Genomic DNA, 5,787 nt, shown 5'->3' with positions numbered 1-5,787 from the left:
GTCTGCCACTAGTGCCACCAGTTAGGGCCGTGAGAGGCTAGGGTCGGGGTCGAGGTGTAGCTCGTACCACAGTTGGACCAGCACTTGTAGTACCACCAGTTGCTCCAGCTTAGGAACAGATGAGCCGACAGGATCAACTCAGGCACCAGCTGTGCCCATTGAGATTCTAGGCCTTAAGGAGACTTTGGCCCAGATATTGGCAGCCTGCACTGGTCTTGCTCAGGTGGTTTCGGCTTAGGCCACACCTGCCACTTCTCAGGCCGGGGGAGGTACTCATACCCCTGTTCCCGTACTCCAAACTAGGTAGTACATGGACTTCATATACCGGGAGCACTACCAGCCCAGCCGGTTATGGCTACTCAGGCCCCGATAGTTCCTGTTATGGCAGATGATGAGCAACGGAGACTTGAGAGATTTGAGAGGCTTCGACCTCCACCATTTAGCGGTGCTGAGTCAGAGGATGCCCATGGTTTTCTGGCTAAGTGTCAGTGGATGCTTCAGACAACGAGTATTCTAGAGACCAGTGGCATCTCATTCACTACTTTTCAGTTTTTTGGGGATGCCTTCAGATGGTGGGAGTTACAAGAGGTGTAGGCCAGTCGGTGCAGCACCCCTTACCTGGCAGCAGTTCTCCGGTCTATTCCTGGAGAAGTTCGTGCCTCAGTCCTGCAGAGAGCAGCTACGCAAGCAGTTCGAGCAGCTTTATCAGGGCGATATGTCTATGACACAGTATGAGATGAGATTTTCAGAATTGGCCCGTCATGCTATCTGGTTGATTCCCACATGCAGGGAAAGGATCAGGAGATTCATAGATAGCCTCACTTTTCAGCTGCGATTACTCATGACTAGAGAGAGAGTGTCTGGTGTTACTTTCCATGAGGTTGTTTACATTGCTTGTCATACTGAGATGGTTCGAAGCCAGGAGTGGGTTGAGAGAGAGGCTAAGAGGCCTTATGGTTCCGGTGATTTCAGCGGTGTTCCTTCAGGGGGTCAGTTTTACCGCGGTAGGGGTCGTTCTTACATACACGCTCAGGCGGGTCATCCAGCTCATCATGATGCATCATCTAGCCATGGTTCTTACCGTGCTCACTCAGGCCAGTCTTCATTCATTGCGCTACCAGCGCAGAGTTCTCATCATGCCTCGTCTGCTCAGTCTTCTACAGGTAATTCTTTGGGTTATCAGGAGCAGCGGTTCCGTCAAAGGAGGGGTTGTTTCGAGTGTGGAGAATTGGTTCATTTAAAGAGAGATTGTCCTAGGCTGTTGAGTGGGGCACCACATCAGAGTTCTCGACCAACGGCACCAGCACCAGCAGTTACACCACCTGCTCAGCTAGCTCGGGGTGGGGGTCAGGCAGCTAGGGGTTGCCCAAGAGGGCGAGGCCGATCAGGTGGCGGGCAGGCTCGATTCTATGCTTTTCCTGCCAGGCTAGATGTTGTTGCCTTAGACGCAGTGATCACAGGTATTGTTCCAGTGTGCTATAGGGAGGCTTCTATATTATTTGACCCTGGTTCCACTTATTCATATGTATCATCATATTTTGCTCATTATCTGGATATGCCCTATGAGTCCTTAGTTTCACTTTTTTGTGTATCTACACCGGTGGGCGATATTATTACTATGGATTGTGTGTATCGGTCGTGTGTGGTAACTATTGGGGAACTGGAGACTAGAGTTGATCTCTTATTACTCGGTATGGTTAAATTCGATTTAATCTTGGGTATGGATTGGTTGTCTCCATGTCATGCTATTCTGGACTGTCACGCAAAAATCGTGATGTTGACGATGACGGGGTTGCCAAAGGTCGAATGGAGAGGTTCTCTAGATTTTTTTCCTAGTAGGGTAATTTCTTATTTGAAGGCCCAACGTATGGTTGTAAAGGGATGTCTGTCATATTTGGCCTTTGTGAGAGATGTTGATGTAGATACTCCTATTATTGATTCAGTATCGGTCGTGCGAGACTTTCCGAATGTCTTTCCTATAGACCTGCTGGGTATGCCACCTGACAGGGATATTGATTTCGGTATTGACTTGGTACAGGGAACTCAGCCTATTTCTATTCCTTCGTATCGTATGGCAGCAACTGAGTTAAAATAATTGAAAGAGCAACTTTAGGAACTATTTGAAAAAGGGATTTATTAGGCCTAGTGTGTCACCTTGGGGTGCACCAGTTCTGTTTGTGAAAAAGAAAGATGGTACTCTATGGATGTGCATTGATTATAGACAGTTGAACAAAGTGACAATCAAGAATAAATATCCTTTGCCGCGTATTGATGACTTATTTAACCAGTTTCATGGAGCGAGGGTGTTCTCCAAAATTGATTTGAGATCTGGGTATCACCAGTTGAAAATTCAGGATTCGGATATTCTGAAGACAGCATTCAGAACTCATTATGGCCACTATGAATTTCTTGTGATGTCTTTTGGGTAACCAATGCCCCAGCAGCATTTATGTATTTGATGAATAGTGTGTTCCAACCATATCTTGATTTATTTGTCGTAGTATTTATTTATGATATTCTGGTGTACTCACGTAGCCAGGAGAAGCATGCACAACACTTGGGTATTGTATTACAGAGGCTGAGAGAGAAGAGACTTTATGCAAAATTCTCTAAGTTCGAGTTCTGGCTTAGTTCGGTGGCATTCTTGGGACATATAGTGTCCAGTGAAGGAATTAAGGTGGATCCGAAGAAAATAGAGGCAGTTCAGAATTGGCCCAGACCATCCGTAGTTACTGAGATTCGGAGTTTTCTCAGCTTGGCCGGTTATTATCATCGTTTTGTGGAGGGTTTCTCGTCTATTGCATCGCCTATGACTAAATTTACCCAGAAAGGTGCTCCGTTCAGGTGGTCGGATGAATGTGAAGAGAGCTTTCAGAAGCTCAAGACAACTTTGACTACAGCTCCAGTATTGGTGTTGCCTACAGGTTCAGAGTCTTATACTGTGTATTGTGACACGTCGCGTATTGGTCTCAGTGTAGTGCTAATGTAAGACGGTAGGGCGATTGCCTATGCGTCCAGATAGTTAAAGGTACATGAGAAATTATCTAGTTCACAATCTTGAGTTAGCAGCTATTGTTCATGCCTTGAAAATTTGGCGGCATTACTTGTACGGTGTCCAGTGTGAGGAATATACCGATCATCGGAGTCTACAACATTTGTTTAAATAGAAGGATCTTAACTTGCGGCAACGAAGGTGGTTGGAGTTGCTTAAAGATTATGATATCACCATTCTCTATCATTTCGGAAAGGCCAATGTGGTGGCCGATGCCTTGAGTCGTAAGGCGGAGAGTTTGGGCAGCTTAGCATACTTACCGGTAGCAGAGAAGCCTTTAGCCTTGGATGTTCAGGCCTTGGCTAATCAGTTTGTTAGATTGGATGTTTTCGAGCCGAATCGAGTTTTGGCTTGTGTGGTTTCTCGGTCTTCTTTATATGATCGCATCAGAGAGAGCCAGTATGATGATCCACATCTGCTTGTCCTTAAGGAAACGGTTTAGCACGGTGATGCCAAGGAAGTCACTATTGCAGATGACAATGTATTACGGATGTAGGGCAGGCTGTGTGTGCCTAATGTAGATAGTTTGCGTTAGCTGATTCTCCAGGAAGCTCACAATTCGCGGTACTCTATTCATCCAGGCACCGCGAAGATGTATCAGGATTTGAGGCAGCACTATTGGTGGAGGCGAATGAAGAAAGATATAGTTGGGTTTGTAGCTCGGTGTTTAAATTGTCAACAGGTAAAGTATGAACATCAGAGGCCGAGAGGATTGCTTCAAAGACTTGAAATTCCAGAGTGAAAATGGGAGCATATTACCATGGATTTCGTATTTGGGCTTCCACGTACTTTGAGAAAGTTTGATGTTGTTTGGGTGATAGTAGATCGGTTGACCAAATCTATGCATTTTATTCCAGTTGGTACTAATTATTCTTCGGAGTGGTTGGCTGGGATTTATATTAGCGAGATTGTTCGCCTACATGGTGTGCCAGTGTCCATCATTTCAGATCGGGGCACACAATTTACATCACAGTTTTGGAGAGTAGTGCAGCGAGAATTGGGCACACAAAGTCAGTTGAGTACAACATTTCACCCTCAGAAGGACGGACGGACAGTCCGAGTGCACTATTCAGGTATTGGAGGATATGCTACGCGCCTGTGTCATTGATTTTGGGGGTTATTGGGATCAATTTCGGCCACTCACGTAGTTTGCCTACAATAACAACTACCAGTCGAGTATTCAGATGGCTCCGTATGAAGCTTTATATCGGAGACAGTGTCGGTCTCTGGTGGGTTGGTTTGATCCGGATGAGGTTAGACTATTGGTTACTAACTTGGTTCAGGATGCTTTAGAGAAGGTCAAAGTAATTTAGGAACGGCTTCGCACGGCACAGTCTAGACAGAAGAGTTATGCCGATAGGAAGGTTTGTGATGTTCTTCACATGGTTGGGGAGACGTTTATGCTCAAGATTTCACCCATGAAGGGTGTGTTGAGGTTCGGGAAGAAGGGCAAGTTTAGCCCTCGGTATATTGGGCCTTTTGAGATACTTAATGAAATTGGAGAGGTGGTTTATGAACTTGCTTTGCCACCTAGTCAATCAGGTGTTCATCTAGTGTTCCATGTATCCATGCTCTGAAAGTATGTCGGGGATCAGTCTCATATTCTGGATTTTAGTACAGTACAACTGGGAAGGAATTTGACTTATGATGTGGAGCCGGTAGCTATTTTAGACCGACAGGTTCAAAAGTTGAGGTCAAAGAGCATAACTTTAGTGAAGGTGTAGTGGAAAGGCCAACCAGCTGGAGAAGCTACTTGGGAGATTGAGCAGGAGATGCAGAGAAAATATCCACACTTATTTGAGACTCCATGTATTATTCTAAACCCGTTCGAGGACGAACGTTTGTTTAAGAGGGGAAGAATGTAACGACCCGGCCAGTCGTTTTGAATATTATAATCTTGTTCCCCCATTTACTGCTCAAATTATGTCTTACAATTGTTTTATGACTTGTCGGGGTAGTTGGTTCGGGTCCGGAAGGAATTCGGAATGAAATGAGACACTTAGTCTCATAATTGAAAAATTAAGTTAGAAACATAGACCATATGTGGACCTATGTGTAAACGACCTCGGATTTGAATTTTGATGATTCCAATAGCTCGGTATGGTGATTTTGAACTTAGGAGCATGTCCGGAAAAGTTTTTGGAGGTCCGTAGTGGAATTAGGCATGAAATGCCGAAAGTTAAATTTTTAGGAAGTTTGACCAGGGGTGACTTTTTAATATCGGGGTCGGAATCCGATTCTAAAAATTTGAGGTCAATCGGACGTGATTTGATAGGTTCCTGAGTCATTTGTAGAAATTAGAAATTTCAAAGTTCTACAGGCTTGAATTAGGGTGTAATTCATGATTTTAGCGTTGTTTGAGGTGATTTGAGGATTTTACTAAGTTTGTATGATGTTTTAGGACTTGCTGGTATATTTGGTGGAGGTCCCGAGGGCCTCGGGTGAGTTTCGGATGGTTAACGGATCAAATATTGAACTACAACAGTTGCTGCAATTTCCTTCTGCTAGAAATTGCTTCTGCCAGAAATCGAGCCCAGATGCAAACCCGGAATCGATCCCAGGATTGAAGCCATGATCGAGCCTAGGGTCGAGGGCCATAATAGAAGGTAGGGTTGAGGATCAGTATCGAAGCCACGATCGAGCCCAGGGTCGAGGGCCACGATCAAAGGCAGGGTCGAAGACATGATCGAGGGCAAGATCGAAGGCCATGATCAAGGAAGAACCGAGGCTGTCTG

The sequence above is a fragment of the Nicotiana tomentosiformis genome, chromosome 12 (genome assembly GCF_000390325.3).
Source record: "Nicotiana tomentosiformis chromosome 12, ASM39032v3, whole genome shotgun sequence".
Lineage (NCBI taxonomy): Eukaryota > Viridiplantae > Streptophyta > Magnoliopsida > Solanales > Solanaceae > Nicotiana > Nicotiana tomentosiformis.
The sequence above is the reverse complement of the archived record's forward strand: the minus strand, read 5'-3'. Positions refer to the sequence as shown.